General features: G+C 33.8%; 1 long non-coding RNA gene across 1 annotated transcript; it reads left to right on the forward strand.

The window, feature by feature from the left end:
• The first annotated feature begins 956 nt into the window (after nt 1-956).
• On the forward strand, nt 957-1,323 carry LOC121987716. Its single transcript, XR_006113705.1, has 3 exons — nt 957-1,040; nt 1,114-1,216; nt 1,290-1,323. It is a non-coding gene; the product is annotated as an uncharacterized LOC121987716 (long non-coding RNA).
• The last annotated feature ends 22,642 nt before the right edge of the window (nt 1,324-23,965 follow it).

Here is a 23,965-nt window from a genome sequence, read left to right on the forward strand (position 1 = left end):
TTGGAGTTGCATAATCTTTTAATCTGATTCGTAGAGTTTTTTGCACGGCATTTTCCAACCGCGTGCCCTCTTCCACCTCCGGATTCAAGTAAGGACGTGGCATGCTGCAGTGGATGCCTCAAAAGGAACTCTATTGTCAAAGCGGCCGTGATAGCTGGTCCTGCCGTGGTGAATATATGTCTTACTGAAGGTGAAAGGACTTTATTGTGTCTTCAGATTTCCTCAATATGTGGATTTTTTTTAGGTGTATTCGTTTGAACGATGAGCTTTTTCCAATACTTCTTTTTAGATGTATATGGTCCTATGCCTATAATGGGTATAGGTTCTGGCACTATCATTGATCCTGATGGGATGATCTTGACCCGTGCAGACTTTTCTAGTAGGCAAGTGATCTCAAAAGGCAAAGTGAGTATGCAAACCTACAACTTAGTTATTCATCTTGATGAAGAAATGCGCTTAGAACTGGATGAGGACTGAGAATTTGAATTTGCAAGTTATATCCAGTTGGACTTGGTTACAAAAACTATCTGGGTGAAGTTACAAGCAATTAGATTTCATCATGTAGACTAATAAAGATTGTGACTCATGTCTTAGTCCACCTTTGTAGGGCGGAAATTGTAGAAGATTGCAAGATGCATATCGGTCTTTTTGAAGTTTCCTTGGTTAGCTTGCTGTCATACAAGTTTGAAAGATGTTCTCCTAACTCAGTCTGGTTCATATCTGACTATGCTAAGTTTGCTTGAGATGATGAGATGTAATAGTCCTGGACCATATCTTTAAGTTTCCTGGACCATATAAGGGAAGCTTGGTCTACCATCCTTATTCCTGGACCAAGGTAACTTCTTCTTCTTGATCAATAATTGAGGAAGCAATATGATACATGCTTTTGTCCTGTCTGTGTGAAAACATTCGTGCAGGTAGCCAACATTATCTTTGTAGATTCCCCGTTGGGTTATGGATTCTCATACTCAAGAAAATATGAAGGGTATGATGCCAACGATACTATTTGGTCCGAACAGGCTTCTAAGTTTCTTTTACAGGTGGGAAAGATCATATATATTCCTGATGTAATTACTGTAAGTGCCTTAAATATGTAATCTTTCACTTTTGCAGTGGCTTGTTGAGCACCCACAGTTCATCTCCAATCCCCTCTACATTGCTGGGGATTCATATGCTGGAAAAATTGTACCTATGGTGGCCAAAAGAATATTGGATGGTAACTCTACTTTTAATGTAAACTATTGATGAGGGTGTTAATTTACATGCCATTTTCATTTACTGTAATTCAGGTATTGATGAAGGGAAAGAACCATTACTTAACCTTCAGGTAAATTGCTTGAATTGATGGGCCACTGGCAATAAAGGGAAAGAATCTAATTTTGATCTTTAAATTATGTCATAGTTTATATGAAAGAAAAAGCCTTGGCTTTCAGGGTTACTTGATTGGCAATCCATCCACGGGTGGAAAAGTCGATACCAATTCTAAAATACCTTATGCTCACAGCATGGGAATCATATCAAATGACTTCTTTGGGGTAATCTTAGTAGATCAACTAGGACGAATTTCTCAAAATGATCTTTGGTATCACTTCACGAATTGTTATTTAGTTATTATTTTTTTCCAATTAATTATATTTTGTTCTTTAAGATCATATAATTTATGTGTGTTCACAGTTCACAAAAGCGGAGTACTCTCAAGAAGAAATTGATGAAGTGCGCTCTGAGATAGCAGAATGCATACAAGATCATATTTATGAATAGGTATATACATGAGTTCATCTTATTGCATTTGACAATAATAATATTCAGTTAAATTGAATACATGCTGCTTATACTTGATTGCACTTGATTTGGAGATATCTGTCTCTGAGTCCATTTACCAAATCCAATCGGCATGACTAAACTGCATACTTGATGCACCAACATCAAATACAAACCGATAACTTAATCCTTTGTCAAATATAAAAATTGATTAACCTTAATCCTTTGTCAAATATGTATACTGTATTTTGGTTTACATAACAAACTTTCTGGGGTTCTCAATTTTATAATGTAGATGTCTTTGTTTAGAAGGGTAATAATCTTGTTACTGCAGCATCTTCATTTTTTAGATGACTCCATTATTAATAGTGACGAAGGGGGTATTTTACATCAAATTGAGATGATTATGGCCAATTTTTTCTGGGGTTCTATCAGTTCCAATAGGAAGATTCACTGGATCTCTTGGAAAGATATTTGTAAACCTAAGCTAGAAGGAGGATTGGGAGTAGAGAACACACTTGTCGAAATTTCTGTCTAGCATGTACTGTGGGTCAGTCTCTCCTGTGGTGGTTTTACTCAAAAACAATCTTCACATTGTTGGAAAAGGACGTTACAGATGAGAAACGTAGCAGAAGAGCAGATTAGATGGCGTTTAGGTGAAGATCATATTAATTTCTGGTTTGATACATGGTTAGATGCAGGTCCTTTGTTAAATCCCTCAGTCTCATCGTTAAATCTTGGGCTTTTATGTTCTTTACTAGTTTTATCTGTGTGATTTCCATGATCTAATTAGCGGTATCCTCTATGATGTTGTTGGAAGTTTGGATTGCTCTTTTCTACTCTCTATTCCGTGTAAAAACTAAATAAACCATCTCTATGCTTTTGCATGATTGTCGGAGAATTTTATTCGAATATGAATTGGGGAAAATGCTAATATAGTTAGGAATTTTGATTCCTGCTAGAAGTTAGGCCGTTTACTGAGTCTATTTGAGTATCAAGAGAGTAGATCCTTATGATAATTGTGGGTTGATCAATTTGCTTGCTCTGTGAATTTAAATTAGTAAAGCTTGTTTGCTTGATTCTCTGTGTGCTGCTTTGTTGCTTCAGCCCTTGTTTGTATTTGTGATTTTGTATGCTCTGGAAATAAGTTGGAACTTGATTTTTCATGTCTAATTTAGCTAGATTCTATAATGCTTTTTTGATGCTCGATGATAGAACCAGAATCTGGTTGTTGCTCTAAGCCATTTCTGCAAGTAGATTTTCCTGAATTTGCTATTAATTAAGCAAATGCTATATGTAGATCTGCAAGTCTTCGATTTTTAGATTAATTTAAATAATTATGCTGATTTACTAAAGAAATTGCTGGCGGATTATCTCGCTAACAAAGCAGTTGAACCTATAGTAGATGGAGTTTCGCTAGACTTCAAATTGGATAGAATTTTTTTTGGTATATGTAAAGTTGATAGGTTTGGTTTACCATACTTAAGAGTTACTTGTAAAGCCATATAGCTGGTCTTTTAAGACATACTACTCTGAGTTTTTGTAAAGCTGTAATAAGGTCAGGTGTGAAATTTCCAAGAGATCCATTTTTTATGTCATTTACTCCTGGGAAATGAATTAACTTGCAATCATATGCTATTTACCTCAGGGAAAAGATAATGACCCGTTTCTGTGAAAGGAGAAGAAAAGAGAAGCTAGGAGGGAGGAGAAACCAGAAAAGGCTGCAGTTTAGAAGATGCACAGGTAGAGAAGACGTGCTCCAACAAAACATGATATTTTGGACTATATGTGTGATATATATAAACTTTTGGCTGTGTAAACTTTTGTGATGTTTGAATGTTGATGTTTGGAACTTTAATGATGTTTGGATGATGATGTTTGGTACTTTAATGAAATTTACATTGTAAATATTGATTATGTAGGTTTTTTATCAATGAAATTTGCACTGGATGTTTTTTATAAACCATTGAGTAGGAAAAGATTAATAAGTTTTTTATTTATTGTCAAAATATTGTATATTGTACCCAAAGACATCAGTTTAAATATGTCAAACTGTTGTCAATGGCGTTAAAAGACAATAGTGACAAACTGATGTTATTTAACATCGTTGCCTAAAAAGACAACGGTTTTTAACCGTTGTCAAACCGATGTCATTGGCAAAAAAGACAACGCTTTTTAGCCGTTGTCGTAGACAATTCAAAACTGTTGTTGAAAAGCCTAGGCATACGCTCAAAGACAACGGTGAAAAACTGTTGTCTTTGTAGGAAAAGACAACAGTTTTTCACCGTTGTAAAAATGTTGTCTTTGCCTTCAAAGACAACGGTTAAAAACTGTTGTCGTTGGCCACCCCTTTTAACAACACAGTCTTTAACAACAGTTCAAAATAGCCTACGATAACGGTTTAAAACCGTTGTTGTTTGTCTTTTTTCTTGTAGTGTTTGCCCGAAGCTCCGACCCGCCAAGCCTTTCCGCATAAGGTTACCACCTCCTAGGGTTACCACCTCCTAGGATTTTCCCTTTACCTAACCGCAGCTAGGACTTTTGTCTAAGTAAACTTAGGACTTTCCTACAATGCTCATTCAAGATATCAGATAACAAAACACCTTAACTTTGAACCCTTTGACATAATCAAAACATAGGTTCGATCATTGATGTTTCCTGCACCAACAATTATGTCTCAATGCATAGTCTAAGTTTATACATCTCAAGACTATGATCACGTACTTTTTCCATTATGCAAAGTTAGAACTAGTCAATATAGGGATGTTATTAATACTCACAATTATTAATTGCACTAGAATTATAAGGGTGAAAACAATGTAAACTTATGATTTAATTAAAACCAAGAATAGATATAAGCAAGATAGTAAATATCATATAAAGTATACAATAATATAAAAAAAAAACATATGAATGAGCTCTTTATGAGATACTAAATACAACATTACACATTATCTGTGGATTAAAAATGTAATTTGTTAGCGGTACTTTCTAATATAACTCAAATCTTAGGTAGCAACATAATGTGTCTTCCTTTGGGTTATCATATTATACGCATACTTGGACACTTTATATGAATTATAAAATGGTCCATAGCTCACAATAACCTTAATTAGACACACAATATGTCTTCTTTTGGGCCGACATATTTTGTGCATGATTTGAACAAAAAATTAAAATTTATTCTTTAGTTGTAAGCTACATTGAACATATATTTGACATAAAAATAATTTTCCTTTGGGTCAATTACTTTTCGTATAGATATGCATCTATTTACACAAAATACACTAAACCTACCTAAGGTGTCTTTCTTTTCACTTTCACAATAATTCAATTTAGAAGAACATGTGTAGATAGACCGAAGACTTCCCTAAGAACCTTAATGGAACATACAAGTACTTAATTACCCTTAATTGCTCATAATTAAACTTTTTAATCGATTAATATCTTACAACAATTGATTGACAACAACTAATCGATTACCTCAATCTATTTGAAAGCTTACTATGTGCGACTTTAGTACCATCAATCTATTTGAAAGTTTGCTATATGTGACTTCAATACCATCAATCGATTGATGGTGTGTGCCAATCAATAAGTATCACCAATTGATCCCACTAGTTGATTAAAAAACATTCTGTATTCAACAACACAAGTATCAATCTATTGTTGAATCATGACAATCAATTGGTTGCCACCAATCGATTCACGCAGTCGATCCCAGAGCCTTTTGTGCTTGATTTCAATATTGACAATCAATTGGTGTATTGGTGGCTTCAATTGATTATCCTAATTGATTTAAATCGATTCTGTACCTGATTTCAAAATTATCAATCGATTGATGTAAATCATCAATAAATTGGTAACTTCAATCGATCAAACTGATCGCTAAAAATCATTTCTGTTAGACTTCAAGGCTCTCGATTGATTGGTGAAAATGGTGAATCAATTGGTAGCTATAGTCGATTCAGCCAATCGATCAAAATTGATTCAGTTCGCTAATTTTGGCTTGGCAATCAATTGCCCAACTAAGGTAATTGTTTGAGCCATCACAATTTTGTAGGTCCGGGTTGGCTGGCTAGAGGGTTAGGGGTGAATATCCTACAAGTCAAATTCAAATCTCTTGCTACCAAACATAGCAAGGAACACACATTAATTCAAACAAATAAAAATATAAAAAATAAAGAAGAAATAAGAATTACTTAGTTACAATCTAGATAGTTGTTAATCTAAGGCAATGAAAAAACTCCACTAAAATTCTCCTTCAATACAGAGGACGGAGTAACCTTTTACAAATATTTATAGTGCAGAACAATTAAGCAAGAATTATGAAATGAAAAGTACAAGTGTGTTGTTATTAGACTTTGAGCAACAGGGTTCTATTTATAGCTCACTAGTTAAAGTTAACAGTTTGCTGACTTGACACCTCCCAGGCTCTTGAACTCGGTCGAATCAATCCACTCCTCATCGTCTTCTCTCTAAATGGATATTCACTTCCTGGGTGCCTAGACCCAGTCTGGGCGCCTGGAGTTGGTTGACATGGACTCCATGTTGATCCTCTTCGACCAATGGCTCGCTAACATGCCCAAAACAATTCGAACACTTAGACTCGGTCCGGACACCTAGAGTCTGGGCACTTGGACACGGTCAACTTAGAAGTTGACCATTTTCTCGTCCAATCGCTTGGGCGATACTCCAACCATCCAAAGTTGAGCTCATCCAAACCCAAAGTTGGCTTCTCCTTCCTCGGAAGCGCCACACGTATCATTCTCATCCGTTGGTGTATGATTCCATAGCTCCTTGTTTCTCAAATGCACCAAGCCCGTCGATTCACTTCCCATGTCATCATTTTCGCTTATTGCATCTTCCACTCGACTTCTTGTGTTTCTAAGTCCTTACACACTTAGACAAAAGAGATCAAAATTATAGAGTCTAACATAACTCGGTTGATCACATCAAAATCAATCTGGGGTACTTACAGTTTTTCTTTTTTTATGTGCATCAACTCAAGTTAAATTAAGGTAAAATAAATAATAAAATAATTTATTCTAAAACAAATATATTTGCATTTAGTACAAATAATAAGTTTGCAATAAATCTAAGAAAAATGTTATACCTCCCCCTTAACTTAATCCCTAATTTCTTCTCCTTTGATCATATAAAAAAAATTCGAAAAATATTCAAAAAAATTTTAAGGGTTGTAAACAGAGTAAAAAAGAACATATCTTTTTACCAAAATTATTTTTCAAAGATAGTAATTTTTTACCAATTAATTCTCTATTTGTAAAAAATAATTTTTAAATTTTGAAAAAATATTAAAATTTTTTGTAATGGTCAAATAGAACTAAGTTGGAGTTGGATAAGGATAAAATATTTTATGACAACCATATTTTATTTTGACCAGAATAAATTATTTTGAGCAAAAATAATTATTTTTTAATTTAAATAATTAAAAATAAAATTTATCATTTAAAATTATTTTTTAAAAAATCTAAAATATAACGGTCTTCAGTTAAAAAATTAAGATTTTAAAAATTAATTTCCTAAATACTTTAAATTTTAAAATTATATTTTTTATCAAAAATTCATAAAAATTATATAATAGCCAAAAAAAAAATCTTAAATATTCTTAAGCTAACAGAAAACATAATTTATTATAAAAACAAAGATTTTCAAAAATCAATTTGAAACATTTGTATTTTAAAATTTATTTTTTGAAATAAATTTTTTAAAAAAATAATATAATGGTTAAATCTAATTTTGTTTTATCTTAACAGATAATACCTTTATTTTTTACAAAAAAAATAAATAGAAAATATAAACGAAAGGTCTATGAAATAATTAATTTTGTTAAAAATGTAAAATTCAAACCAAATTAAATTTAAGCTTGCATACAAAATTAATTTAACCTAAGTATGATTTAGAAACTCAAAATGAATTCCTACCTTTAGATTTATTAAATACTTTTGTGGAATGTAATTTTTCACACTTTTAGTAATTTGGTCTCTATGATTTTTTAATATACCAATTTAGCTCTTTGTATTTCTAAAATTTGAAATTGGTGAAACATTCAAATTTGAGGATGCATAATTCCTTTTCAATAATTCTATTTCTTCTTTAAGTTTTGGATTTTTTGTTTGAATTTTGTCAAAATTTTCTACTAATAAAGCATAATTTTTCTTTGACTCTAGATATTTTGACCATAGCTTGTTTTACATAGAGATCTGCTTAACATTTTGATGGCTTCATATAATTTATCAGAAGATAAGAGACGTACTTCACTTACAGTCTCGGACTTATCCGTAAACGCTTCCCCTTCATTGATGCTCTCCTTGGAAATGGCTTTGTCGTCTTCTTCTCGGTGACTAGCTATTAGTGCTAGTCCGGCGTATTCTTTGAGCTCAGACTCTTCCAATGACGACTCATCTCATATAGCTTTGAGATTCTTATGTTTTAACTATCTTGGTCCTATACTTTTTTTTCTTTTGCCTTGCTTTTCAATTTCAGGCAGTTGTCTTTGATATGCCCTTTTTCTTGACAGTTGTAGCATAGAATCTTTCTTTTGCTTCAAAGTAGCTTGATTGCTTATTTCTTATCAAAGTTATTAGATTTAAAGAACTTTAAAAACTTTCTTACCATAAAAGTTTCTTCATGTTTGTCAAGTCATGATTCGGAGTCCAACTCGATCTTATCGGCTTGTATTGCTAAACCCTTATTTAGCTCCTTTCTTTGTCATGTACATCGAGAATCGTGTAATTCAAATATAGAGAATAAATTTTCTAAACTACTTACCTCAAGGTTCTTGGAAATATAATAGGAGTCTACTATAGACATCCATTGTGGTGTTCTCAGGAACACAATTAATGCATACCTTTGCAAATCCTGATTCATTACTATTTCTCCAAGGTTCATAAGTTCGGTGATCAGCTCCTTAATTAATCCTTGCTTGTAGATAAGCTACTGTTTCTTCCTTTTCCATCCGTCCAGAGGTTACTGAGTTGGTTTCGGAGGAGATCCTGTCTTAGGAGTTTAGCCCCCGAGGTTCCTTCGTGTAACTTTAGGAATTTCTCCCAAAATTCTTTTGGGGATTCATAGGCACCAACTCTATTGATTTCTTGAGGCGACAGTGTGCTTAACAGATGAAATTCTGCTTTATTATTGGCTATGAAGTCATTCTGCTCCTTCTTATTCCATAGATGTTTTTCCTTTTCTTCTCCATGTTAATCTTTGGGTATTACAAAATCATACTTTATTGTTAAAAGATTCTTAAAATCAGTTTTAAAAATATCTCCATTTCCTTTTTAATTTCTAAATCATGAAATTCGCCTCAAACTTTGGTGGATGAATGCTCGATTTGACCATCATCTTCTTGCTTTAGCTAGCAATTAGTCCTTTTAGACCGGTTTGGCTCTAATGTCACTTGTAGGAGCTTGCAAGTCAAATTCAAATATCTTGCTACCAAACTTATCAAGGAACACACATTAATTTAAACAAATAAAAACATAAACAATATAATGAAGCGGTAGGAATTATTTGATTACAACTTATGTGGTTGTTAATCTAAGGCAATGAAAAAAGCTCAACTAAAATTCTCCTTCAATGCAGTGGGCAGAGTAGCCTCTTCTTACAAACGTTTAAAGCGCAGAACATCTAAACTAGAATTACGAAATGAAAAGTGCAAGTGCATTGTTATTAGACTAGAGCTGCTCTTTTCTATTTGGAGTTGCTTGATCGCCTTCTTGAAGATAATGTTGACCGAGTTGCTTGTATCAACAAACGTATGGTGTATGTTATAATTAGCTATAACAACCTTAATAATTAAAGCATCATCATGGGGTACTTCCACCCCTTTTAAATCCTTAGACCTAAAACTAATCTCGGGCACTTATCCTGCTCTTAGCTACAACTGACTACATAGATTTCCAATCGGCAGGCGTGCGAATTCTCACAGGATTGGAGTCTCCGTCGGTTAGGCCTCTTGATTGAGTTTTCTTCTTACCGTATTGGGAGATGCTCCTGTTTGTCCAGGGCACAGGCTTGAGCCCAACTTTATTGTTGTTGGGGCGTTTGCTGGTGCCTCTAGCATCTCGATGGTCCCTTCTAGGTGGCCCATTCGACCAATGATAGCGTCAACAGTTAGGAGACGGAGAGCACTGGTAGAATCCCTAGTTAGCCTCCCGACGCTTCTTTTGATTGTAGTGGTAGCAATCTTGAGTATTGTGCATCTTTGATCGATAGTAAATGCAGAACTTTGGAGTCCATCTAGGGGGCTCAGGGAATCTCATCCGCTCTACCTCTATGTATTGTACAACGTGGGACCTTTGCTCATGGGGATGTGGAGGAAGGCCCACTCTAGGCCCTTTGTGAGGCAGGGGAGGGGGAGGAGTTAAATTGCATGATAAGTATTGTTGCATCATAAGAAGACTAAATTGCATGATAAGATTGTTGCATAAGAGTTTTTTTTTTTTGGAACACACCACTTCTAGAATAATGGATTATCATTATATCTTATTAAAAGCTAATCAAGATTTATCCATTTTTTTAAAAAAATTTATTTTTTTTAAAAAAATTTTTAGTCGGATGCTAGGGTAAATGAAGACCTAAAGATGAGAAAGCTCCAGACACAAAGTCTAGGAAATACGAGGTTCATCTAGCATGATGTAATTGATTTTAATTGGTATATTAAAGGAAGACATGTGCTTGAGGTTTAAGGAATTCAAACACCCTTTGTTAGGATTTACCAATTTATTGGCGGTGACTAAAAAATAGAGAAATGATATGATTTTGAAGTGTTTATAAGGGGATTAGGACACAAGAAGATACTATTGTTCCATTGTACTCTTTCAACTCAAGATTGTTCTCAAGCTCTCATTTGCAACACTCTCAAGTAACCAAAAGAAGGAGAATCATGCTTAACTTGTAATGTTTTCTACATCTTCTTTGTGTTACCTTTCTTTGAGTGAGAGTTGTAGACTCCTTGTAATACTGTTGTAAAAGGTTTCTCCACTTTCAATTTTTATTCGTGAAGGAGAAGTTTTAGTGGAAGAAGAGAGTTAGGAGTTGACCCTTGGATTTGTCATCTCAAGGAGGCAGATACCAAGTAAATCAAATGTATTAGCATTTTGGTTTGCTTTGCTTCAAGTTTCCGCTGCAAATCAAAATTGAAGAAGTGAAGTGAACTATTCACCCTCCTTTAACTCTCATGGTCCTAGCAAATGGTATCAGAGCCATGGTTTAGACCGGATGCTATATGGGGTGGCCTTGAATGAAGTTGAGGGCAGGCCTAGAGTAGGTCAAGAGTGACTAAATGCTTGAGGGGAGACTCGAAACAGGTCAATAATGACCGGATGCTTGAGGGGAGACCCAAAGTAGGTCAAGAATAACTGGATGCTTGCGAGGAGTCTCGGAACATGTCAAGAGTAACTGGATGTTTGAGGGGAGGTTGGAGTAGGTCAAGAGTAATCAAATGCTTGAGGGATACCCGAACCATGAGAGTAATAGTAGTATTTCGTTTAAGGGTTGAGAATACAATCAAAGTTCCAAATTGAAAATACATAGAAAAGATCATGAGTTTAAAAAATAAAAGATATCTCAATTGGTTTGAAGTCTTTTGAGAATAACCATAAAATAAATTCATGAAAATTTGGCCCAAAGTAGAGAATATCATATAATTGTGAAAATATGTGAATTTTTTTAGTCCTAACTATCTAGCTTACGCTGACTAATTCTAGGGGTGATCGGCCGGTCTAACGAAAGTTTTCTATCGACTATCAAAATAAATTGAAAAACGTTTGTAGTGAGCGGTCCATTAGTTCAGCATTCTTAGATCAAACGCTCGTTAAAAGAAATTTATTCATTAATTCGTTGAAATTAGAATTCCATCCTTAGATATTTAAAAAAATTGAGAAGGTGTCTTGCTGTTCTTCCATTGCTGAAATTCCGATCCCTGATTGTTATTTTTCTTGCCGTGAGAATTTTCTACCCTGGCATTAGTAAGTCTTGATGGGACGGTGAAGGCTCTTATGGCATTTAATCTAGACAAACTTTCCCTTAGCTGCGTGTTAGAAGGATGCGTGAGAGAACTCTAACACTTATCAAACACTCAACTAAGGACTCAAACATAGTACCACTTGATGCAACAAGCAAAACTCACGAAGATGAAAATCTAAACTCTTGAAGAGAACTCAAATTTATTAACATGCATGCCCCATTTTATTTAAAAGATAGCAACAAATTAACATATTCCTAAAATACTTTGATCAAACTTGGAACCGACTACCCTATTTTTTCCAAAAGAATTGCCTAATTTGCTACAAACTAATCAAAATAAAACACTCTAGTTTCAATATTCATAAGATTTAAAACTTCAGAACATAAATGATACCATTATGATGCCAAGAATTTGTATGTAGATACAATTTCGTAACTTCTGTTTTTGTTTGGAAGGGATGCATCCAAGAACGAATTGGATTTTGCTCATCCATTACCATTCACTCTTCTTGTCAGAATAGAATTGGCCATCATTGACAAGTATAAATGGAAGAGCAGTAGCTTTGAGTATGAAATCTTCAATCGCATCCACTGGAAGCCGGTCTTGAGGAACCAATGTAAGTGTGGATGGTGAAGTGGTTAGCAGGGAGTGTGATTTGGCTACTTTTCTAGCATGTTGTCTGGTGTTCAAATTCAAATACCTTTTGCCACAAACCGCATTTGCTTCATCGGTCGTTGTCGTTATCAGAAAGGGAGATTGCGTAGGCAAAAGATTCCAAGGAAGTTTTTGTGGAAGGGAATGGAACAGCAATGGCTACAGCTAATGTTCCTTGAAATTTTAGTGTTAGTTGAAAACTCAGTTGAGGTTCAACAGCACCCACTGAGTTTCCCTGCTACCCTTCAAAGAAAAAAAATATATGAATTTTTTGAATTTTTTTTTTAAAGTGACAAACTTTAGATTTCATGGTAAATCTTTTGTTTTTTCTCTTATTTCTTTATCAAATTTTAGTATGTTATTCCCAACGTGCGTAAGCTACATTTCTACCTGCTTAAATCATTAGACTTAATTAGTTTTTCAATTTTTTTAAAACATATTTAAATTTCTTTTAGAGAGTAGTTGATGTTTTTGTCTTTATCTGTACGGTTGTTATTGAAGGAGACTTATTGTCTCTTCTTTTAAAGAAAAATTTACACATAAAAACTTGTGTATTAATTTTTTTATTAATTATATTGATTGGCTTGCATATTCATCTTGAGGGTGAAAATTCAAAGGGCACCTCAAATTATATAAATCATTAAAAAAATGCTATGTTAATAAAAAAACAAAAGAAAGTTAAAAAAGATGCCCTACCAGATGTTTTATTCGGAAAATACCTTTACTTTTAGTAATATTGTACTAATTACTAAACTGTAGAGTAATACTCCGTAGCTGCTATATGCAAGGAAGGAGGATAATGAAGTGGAGCGGAAGTAGATTTGTCATTTCTATCCTTATTTTTGAATTATATTTCTGTTCTCATCCTTGATTGTATCTAATCATGGAATCTTCATTTTCGCTTCAAATGTCCATTCTCCGTTGACTTGGTAATTTTTTTTTTCCAATTTTTAATGCTTTTAATAAAAATATTAATACAAGAATCGGTATATAAATGTTAATATTAATTAAACAAATATATATATATATCTTACTATCTTATTAAAAATCTTTACTAACTAACTTTGATGAAGTCTAAAATAAATTTACGTTAATATCATTTTTTCTATTCACACTAAAAATAATTCCAAAGTTTATTAGTAATTCCACAAGTGAAACAATCAGTGATCTAGAGCTCAAGACTCGGCTGCGACATATTATTATAAATTTTTTTCTCATCATTAATTTTCTCTGGTTGTTTTATATAAAAAAATATAGTTCTCTTTAGTCCCACATCTTAGAATTGACAACACTATGATCAAAGAAGTTTCTATAAATATTTTAGGCCGACAATATTAAAAAATATACTTTTCTTAATTTTTTTTACTAAGATAAGTATAATATTAAATTAAATTAATTTTTTTTCATAGGGAAGTCGTAAGGGTGACACTCAAAAATTCAAACAATTTGGATTTTCAAAGACCCAAATAATTCAGATTTTCAAAAGTCAGGTACTTTACCCTAATGACTCTACTTTAGTATTTTGCTTTAATTAATATAATTTCATTATAAAAGGTCAATGTGATTTCAATATATTATATATATATAATAATAATAATAATAATAATAACATTAATAATATCTAATTTAATAAACAGAAATGATTAAATTTCATTATTATTATTACCATCATCATCATCATCATCGATATGAGTTTAGAAATAGGGATAGCATCCCATACTCACACTGTCAATTGTGCAAATTTGAAAAATCCTTGAACTTGAACCCACTTTTGAAAAGATACCCCAAACCCGTCCCGTTTCAAATTTTCCTCACGGGGCCCGGATCTATGAGGAAATTGTCATCCCTAGATACACGTAACAATTAATATAACATTATTGTAGTATTATAGTAGCTATTACTTAGCCGCTACTAAAATAATAGTTGTTATAATTTTATTGTAGTTATTTAATAATTTTTATAATTATTTTAAAATAATTTTGATTTAGAATGATTTAGAATTATTTTATTTTAAAAATTATTTTAATATAATAATATTCTGGATTTAAAACTTAAGATTGAAAATTTTAGGTTTTAAAATTTAAAATTTTAAAATTTAAGATTCAACTATCTATGTAGCTATTACAACTTATATAGTAACTACATAATAATTTAGTAGCTTTTACAACTTCTGTAAAGTGATTTGATTTGATTTTATTTTATTTTTAAATATCTTTTCACTTTTTAAATTCTTTGACGATTTATATAATTTGCATTGTTGTTTTAATTTTTTACCTAAGAATTTTTTTCTCATCTAAATTATTTTTTAAAATCTAGATTTCTTATATAAATTATTATCTTCTCCAACAACTGATAATGGAGCCAAATTATAAGATTACTTTTCTTGTGTTGATCAAATGGAGGGCTCAAGGAACAATAACAATACTATAATCAAGATAACGACTTCAAATCATTCAATTTGTAGATAGCGAATGGATGATTTACTCTTGTTTTTATTATAAAGATACTCTTTTGGACAATGAAAGCAAACCCAAGAATATGTCTGATAGCGACTGGAAAAAAAATAGAAAAACATTTAGAAAGATTAGCAACAGGTCGATAATAACATGTACCTAACATATTGCCAATGAAGCACAAACGACACTATTAATCTTGTAGAAGTTGCATGAGAAGAAATTTTCAAAACAAAATCTTTCATTTTAGGAAGCAATGCATTTGAGAGACCAAGATAGAATGTCTCTTTCTAAGCACTAGACTGTCTTTCCAAGTATACTTAATTAGTTGGTTTCTATGGAAATGAAATTAGCTGACATGCTTTTATGTCAAATTGATTCTTTGTTAGGGAGTTGGGAGGCACTTGTTGAATCTCTAGTGACTTTGCAAACTACTTTAATGATAGTAAATTATGTTAGCGCAATCAGGCCAAGTGATGAGTTTGATCAAATTATTTTGATATATTTTGCAATAGATTTAAATTAGGTTTATGTTATGTTAATTGAAGACTTTTGTCAAGTATACATGTGTAAAAATCTTGATAGGTTTTTATAGGTGCAATGGTTGAGAAATGCAAGTAGTCAATACTGACTAGATAGTAGATGAACAAGTGCAAAAAGCATTAGTATATAAGCAAGTCAATTTTAAATTGATAGAGGAAGAAGTCCAAGTGAACAAAGTTATTAGGGTGAAGAAGTTTGGCAGGTGTTGTCAAATAGAGAATTCCAAAAGGATCTTGACAAACAGAGAAAATCAATAGGAGTTGGTATGATTTGACTTCTAACCTTACCTAATATCCAATATTCAACCATCCCATATAATTACCCTTGACTTGCTTCTACTTTCACTAAACTACTTGACATTCAATCTCCCATGATCAGTTAAGACTTCCTATCAAGTGTTTGACATTCAATTCTATTATATATCTAATATTCAATTCTTCATGAACTATTAGGATTTTCATATCTAAATTTTTAACTTCAACTACTAACTATTTAGTCATCTTTAACTCACTTAGAGTTCTTCATTATCAAAATTTTATTGGACTTTCAACCATTAAATACTTGATCAACATTGACTCGTTTGAGGTTATCATTTAGACACTCACGATTCAATCCCATCTATGACGAATTTACAAAAAAATTTCTCCAAATAGAAAGCATAATCAAAAGATACTGAATTTCTTTTGGATTTATCAATATTGACTCATTTGAACTTTTTACTATCTAATATCTAATATCTAATAAATCTTGGCATACTAAACATTTCATTAAAGTATTAAATATATTAATTAAATATCAAAATCTAATCTAAATCTTATCAACCTTGATTAAAAGTCGATTGCACCAGTAGTTTTTAATTTGACTTTGTTTCTAATCAAGAGAAAGTACGTCTTGCAAAATCCATGTGGATTTTTTATTTGCTTGCCTTGTTTCATAACACTAGACCAATTATCAACATCAATATAATAACTAAATTCATTAATAGACATTCAAAATTTTTCATAAAAATACAATTTTCAAAATTAGTCATCAAAGTATCTTGCATACGAAATTTCTAATAAAGAAATGAACACAGGGCCCTCCGTGGTTGTGAGCCCGCGCGAGAGGAAAAACAAAACACGTGAGAAAGGAAAATTTCATTTCGTCCGTTTGGACGGATAAAAAAATTTCCAAAAATAATCCGGGTGGATTCTTAAATTCTTCTATTCATTATTTTATAATAAATTTACAACAGAAAGGATGTAATTCATTCTTTTTCACAAAATAAACACTGAAAATTTGCTAATTTTTCCTCATGAAAATTTTCCAGAAGAAGTGTTGAGATCGCGCCGTAACAAATGTGAAGAATCACATAAGAGAAATCGAAGAGGAAAAAACATCAAAAGAGGAGAGAAGACTTAAAAAAAAAAAATTTACTTCACAAAACATCCAAGAAAACTCTATAAGAATTAAGTTAGAGTTACAATGATGCTTATATATAGTATTTTTATCAAGAATACCAAGTAAATATAAAATCCCGTAACTCTCAGTGCCTCATGAAAAGTCGTAGCAGATGTTCTCTTGAAGTTGCTGATTGAAGGCTCTTATATAGGCTCATTTCGGGTGCCTAGAACCTCTCCAGGTGCTTGGACCATGCTGATGTGGCGAGCTCTCATCGAAACTTCATCCACGAAGTTTTATCCACCTTCGGGCGCTTGAACCCCCTCCGGGCGCTTGGACCATTGACGTGGGCTCGACTAGTCGATACACTCCAACTCAACTTCGGGATGGAATTTCTAGTCCAAGCGCTTGGACCACCTAGGTGCCTGACACTTGCCTAGGCGAGGCTGGTATGAGCGCTCGTACTCTTTTTTTTTCAGCATTCTTCCCTGCAAAATAGAGTTAGTCCAAGTATAAAAATTATCTTGCAAAATAGAGTTAGCACATTAAAAATATGATAGTAGTAGTAATCAGATCATGCCTCCTTAGGACCAGCATCTAGTAAAGGTCTAAGTTTAGGTTTCTCAAGTGGACCTAAGCTGGGCCGACACCTACAGCTCCCTCAACTAGGAACGCATCGTCACTGGATCTCTTCTCTAGTTGCTTACTTCCACTTACTAATAGCAGTCGTTTGACTTTGTCTTTGACCCACCAGGTCTTCTCGTCAGTTGTCAAGTCTCAAGGACCCAACTAGATTTTGGCCGGTTGTTAGGTCCCGTGAATTCAACCGGACTTTCTGCCAAATATCGGGTCCCACAGACCTATCTAGACTTCGTACCAATTATCAGATCCCTCAGACCTAGCTGAATTTCAGTCTAGTGTCATGTCCTTCAGACCAGTCAACTCCTGCACACTTGGTAGAAAACTTAGACAAACAACACATCTAATTTTAACCTATTTGTCATATATCAAAACTTGATTATCAGTGCAACCTGCACCAACAGAGCATGCCTCCGGGCATGCTCCTATCACAAGCGTGCCCATTCCTGTCGACTCGGACACGGCTAGGCCATGTCCAGTGGCATGGTCATGTTATTCTCCTCATACTCGGGCACGGCCAGGTCGTGTCCGGTGGCACGACCTTAAGTATATGAAAATTCACTTAACTGCATCCCAATGTTGTTGATCAGGATTTGAAAGAAACTAACTATACTAACATCTTGTGTCAAATCATGTCTTGTGTAAACCATAACATATATTAGACAACCAACTGTACTAGCATAGAGAACTTTTGACATGTCTTGGATCTCTTCATCCATCCTTGGGCATTGTACAAGAGATAATTAATGCACCAGAGGTGGACTTATAGACTTTGCATTACTCATGTTGAATCTGTCCAACACCTTCTCAATGTAACTATGCTGAGATAGTTACAATTTCCTAGAGACTATATCTTTATATATCTCCATCCCAAAAATCTTCTTGGCTGCACCCAAACCCTTCATGTTAAATTCATTGCTCAGTAGATTATTTAACTTATTGACCTCCTTCATACTCTTCACAGCAATCAACATGTCATTAACATATAGTAGCAAGAAGATAAGTGAATCATCATTAAGGCTCCTCACATAAATACATCAGTCATACTCACTTCTTGTGTATACATTTTGAATCATGTATGAATCAAAATACTTGTACCACTATCTTGGAGATTACTTTTGGTCATAAACTAACTTCTTCAATTTACATACTAAGTGCTTTTGCCCAGGCAACCTAAAACCTTTTGGTTATGATATGTAAATCTGCTCCTCTAAATCACCGAGAAGAAATGTTATTTTTACATCCATTTTCTCTAACTATAAATCATGATGTGATACCAATCCAAAATTTCTCTGATAGATGTATATCTAATCACCGAAGAAAATATGTCATCATAGTCAATCCTCTTTCTCTGTGAGTATCCCTTTGCTACTAGTCGAGCCTTGAATTTCTCCTCCTCCTTTTCAGAGATGACTCCCTTCTTCTTGCATACTCATTTGCATCATATAACCCTCTTACCTTTAGGAAGTTCCACCAAATCCCAAGTTTGTTTCTTATGTAAATACTCTATCTCCTCTACCATAGCACACATCCACTTATCCTTCTTTGAGTTGTGTATTACCTCCTAAAAAGTAGTAGGATCTTCGGTAAAAGTGATATATGCATAAGAAACCATGTCTTCAAAACCATACTGGGTAGGTAGTTTGATTGTATGTTGGGTCTTGTCTCTAGTTATAGTATGATACTCCATGTGTTTTGAGTTACCACCATTAAAATCATGAGTTTCTAGTTCCACTTGTACAACATCCTTCTCTTTACTGTAGTTTTTTGATGTTTGATTATCTTTCCCCTGAGTACATTGTAACATGGCGCTTTCATCAAATACTACATCTCTACTAATCATCACATTTCTTGCCTTAGGATCACAAAGCTTGAAACCTTGTATCCCTTTCTGATAATCTAGAAAAATACCTTGTCTAAACTTCACATTCAACTTTGATTTGTCCTCACTAGAAATGTGCATATAGGTTGGACATTCAAACACTCTCGGACTAGAGTAATCAACTAGAATTTCCATTCATACCTTCTCTGATACTTTGTCATCTAGTGTTGCTATTGGTGATTAATTGATCAAGAAACATGCCATATTTGCTGCCTCTACCCAAAAGTTCTCTGCAAGCTCGGCATTCAACCTGAGACATCGAACTCTTTTGATTATTGTCTTGTTCATCCTTTTTGCTATGCCATTTGGCTACGGTGTTCTACGAACCATGAAGTGTCATCTCTTGATACCATGTTGCTCACAAAATTCCTAGAAATTCAAATATGTGTACTCAATCCCATTATTGATCTCAGACATTTCAGTTTTTTAGTCTAATTCTCTACTTCAAATTTCACATCTTAAACTTTCAGAAAGTTTATGACTTGTGACACATGAGGTACACCCAAACTTTCCATGAGTAATTGTCGATGAAGCTCAAAATATAAGTATCCACCACGTGATGCTATATTGGCCTATCCTCTAAGATCTATATGCATATAAAACAGTGCTTTGTTTCTTGATAACATAATACTTGTAGAAGTCGAGTTTGTATGCCTTAATGCCCTTCAATAGACCTCTTTTATAAAGCTCCAACATCTCACAGTCACTGATGTGACTAGTTGCATATGCCACAAGACTATATTATCTAATTCTAGTTCTACAGTGGCAGCTCCACCTACAACTGTAGTACCTAACAATCTATAGATGTTTCGTGTTAGCACTACAACAAAAACCCTCATAGACATTGGTTTTCCACTGGTGTCTATTTCATTTTCGACCGATGTCTATGAAGCTGATGTTAAAAGTCTGCCATTTTAGACATCGGGTTAAAACCGGTGTAGTATCACTTAACGACACCGGTTTTACAGCGGTGGAAAACCGATGTAATATTAGTTAATAACACCGGTTTTACAGCGGTGGAAAACCGATGTAATATGTATATTTTTTCACAAATTTGATTTCCGAAACCATGAAAAACCGACAATAACAAAAAAAATACACAAATATTCACAAATTATACAAATATTCTTCATTCAATAATATCCATAAAATACACAAATATTAACAAATTATATAAATAATCTTCTTAGAACAATATCCATAAAATACCCAAACATTCTTTTTACATCAAAAGCTAGCTAATAGATATACTATCCCTAACCATTAATGGGTACCCCACGGAGCAGTAGGCCTCACTTCCTGTCCAGATCCAACATTCAATCCTTTCCCTAGGTCCCATAGCATAGTTCAGTGGTCGTCTCTGAAGTCCTCAGTGGTAGAAGTCCGACCCCATTCTCCTTTTCTTGTTCACTCCTCCCTTTTCCCAGTCATCCCTCTTCCCTGTCATCTGTGCAATTAGTTTGTAAATTCAAATAACCAGAACACGAGAAAAATATACATATTCAATGACATTCAATAAAATATATAATATAGTTAAACAAAGTGAAGACCTTGACAAAATTAAGACTCCAATGGTTTAGTCATGCATATTGCATAGAGTTCAATTGAGGAGTAAGAACTAAGAACCATATAGCTGACCAAATAGTTAGCAAAAATATGGGTTCATTGATGTTGATAACATATTTCTCTGTCCTATTTACTAATAACCACCTGATATGGGTTCATTAAAAAATTTTGTCATATTTTGTCAAAATTAGAATCAACTAGCTATAGACTGAAACTGAGCCTAAGCAGAATCAGAATCATAAACTTGCTGAACAATCTTGGGCATCCTACAATAGATTATCCAAAAGTTGCAAAACAAAGTTGTAAAAAGTAGTAAAAGATTTGCAACTCTTATTCGATGCATAACAACAATTTTGATTTTGACACACGAGGCATTAACACCTGTTTTAACTTGACGCTATCTACTTGATAAAGTCAAGCAAAGACATTTACCTTCACTTCGATCCTTGAATCCTCGAATAATACATGCAAGACTCCAAGGCCTTCCACCAGAGCATGCTTTTGCTCCACCTTTTAATATGCCATTGTGTTGCTTCACTCTGAGAATATGTCATCTTTTGTCAAACAATGGGAAGGGTTTCACTTATATATGCACGAATCTATATATTCATCAACAACATCTTCCTGCTAGACGAATCTAATGAAGGTAAAGGCACACAAATAATACAAAAAAAAATTCTTCTGAGTGTGTGTTGATAAAATATGGCTACGCACCTTAAAAGTCCTCATATTTAACAGAGAAACTTTTCCACCTGATGCAGACGTTGCATAAGAGTCATTCTTAGATAAAGCAATACAAGCAGTTGCTTCTTCTGGATTGTTATCACTCCTTTCATTGGTCATAAGAATACCATTTGGTGGCTGACGGAGCTGAGGAGCAACAGATGCAGTTGACTGAACAAGCAAAGCAAACAATCAGCACTAGGCTTATAGCAAATAGATAATTTCTTACAACTGTTTCTTTCTGACCTTTCCCGATGGATTTCGTTCATCGCACGACCACTGCCAGAGTTTATGCACTGCATTGGAACCAAGTGCTAGTAAACTGCATCCAGAAGAAAAACTACATTGGAACCAAGTGCTTTGATTTTACCATCAGTTGAAGTTGAGAAGAAAAACTTCACAGATAGAAATAATGAAACACTAGAAATATATAATTCTGTTTCTGTCCAGTATACTGTTTCTGTCCAGTTGAAGCATCCCACACCTATTCATCATGCAACGGAACCTGTTAAGAACATACAATTCTTCTTGTACAATCTTCTGACTGATCAACCACATGGTTTTACTCACTTTAATTGCCTTGTCATTGCCGCAAGTGATGATCGAGAGAGTCTTCTTGGGATAGGAAAAGGCAATGTCATTAACACTGCCTATATGAGCATCAATCTGCAGAACAAGATGCTATCATCATCATCATATATATGGTTGCCAAACACCATAACTATTAACTGACCTCCAAATGTTGTCGTAATTCTTCATTTAAATTAAAAGCATAGATCTGCACTAGATGCTTTGAAAATGCAACACCTATTAGTATCACATAAGAATAACAAGAATTTTAGTTTGATGAACTTGATTAAAATAATCCAACTTTGTTTTTTTGCTTCGGCATACCAAGAATAGAACCTTCAGGACTCCACAAGCATCTGTTGACAGATTAGAACAAAAAATACTTTGTTCACTACAGCAAAGAACAAAAAATGATAAAATCTAAATTAATAAAACACATAAATAAAGTCCAATTCGATCGAAAGCTTACCACATATACACAACTATGCAAGTGTCTGTGATTGGCTTCAATTCACAAAAGGGAATTATGTCATTGCAGTTAACATAGACTGTGCGCTCCATGCCAAACACAAAAGGGAATTATGATATCAAGTAACTGTGTCAATTAAAGAGCAAGTTGAATCTCAAGTAGATGTTGATGGTCCATTTGCTGCATGCTTACATTGAGAACTTGTTGTCTTTGCCTTGTCATCTCATTCCCACCCACGAGAAAGTAAGCAGTGTGCCTGAAAGCCAGCCTAAATAATAAAAATAATAATAGTATTCATATCATCAACAAAGGAAGACACAGTGTGGGTTGATATGTGCCTGAAAAAATTCATCATTTTGACTTTTGAATTAGGATCGATGCTCATGGTGCTATCGAGTGCTTGTTGCATGTGGTGCAACCACCTCTCAGCAGCTTGGTGTGTAACAGGGAATGGTGCATGTCGTCCGATCAGAGCTGGATGACTTGCAATAATGATTGATTCAAACGAAACCGTGTTGCAACAATTCAGCCAAAGGTTTCCCTTCATTACAGAAGCAAACTTAGAACTAGAATCTATAGAGAGAGATGGATGTATCAATTTCTTGTACATTTTTCAGATTTTTTCTTCTGTATCAGCTGAGTCCAGATACTAAATTATTCTTATGATTTCCTTACCAAATGAATAAAACATGCCTTTTGTTGCATCAAACTCCATAATACTGGTCTAAATTTAGCAGCATATCCACAAACTAAAATTAATTATTCATAATAAATTCAAATGCACGAACTCAGGTGTTTCAGTTATGTGACTATTTTTGATATAATCACATAACCGAAACACCAGAGATATGATCAGTATAACAATATCTCAGTATGCATCAAAGTAGGACACCAACCATTCTTGTACTTCCTAACCACCATTCTCCTAAAGGCTCAATGAACAAATCCTGAACACAAGGTGATTACAAAAGAGAATAGAATATTTAAGAGGTCATATGAAATTACAATGATACGAATATCATCACAATAATCAATTTGTGTAAGATTCTGATCATATAAAACAAATATAAAATGATAAATTTGGCAGATGCTAAATGATTTTGCTACTTTAAAAGGCGAAACAAATAGTGCAAGTTTCAGAAAGAAGCTATCAGACATCAAAAGAACAAGTTCCCTTCACCTTTCCTCTGGGAATACAGATTAGGGCCTCCCATCCTCTGAACGAAGAACTCGTACTGGTTCCAAATCGCGTCCTCCTTCTTCGAATTCGAAAAGATAGATCAGAACCCCACTCTTCCTCATCAGCGAAAACCCTACCAACCATCTGTGTTAAC

This window comes from Zingiber officinale, chromosome 5B (assembly GCF_018446385.1).
Source record: "Zingiber officinale cultivar Zhangliang chromosome 5B, Zo_v1.1, whole genome shotgun sequence".
Lineage (NCBI taxonomy): Eukaryota > Viridiplantae > Streptophyta > Magnoliopsida > Zingiberales > Zingiberaceae > Zingiber > Zingiber officinale.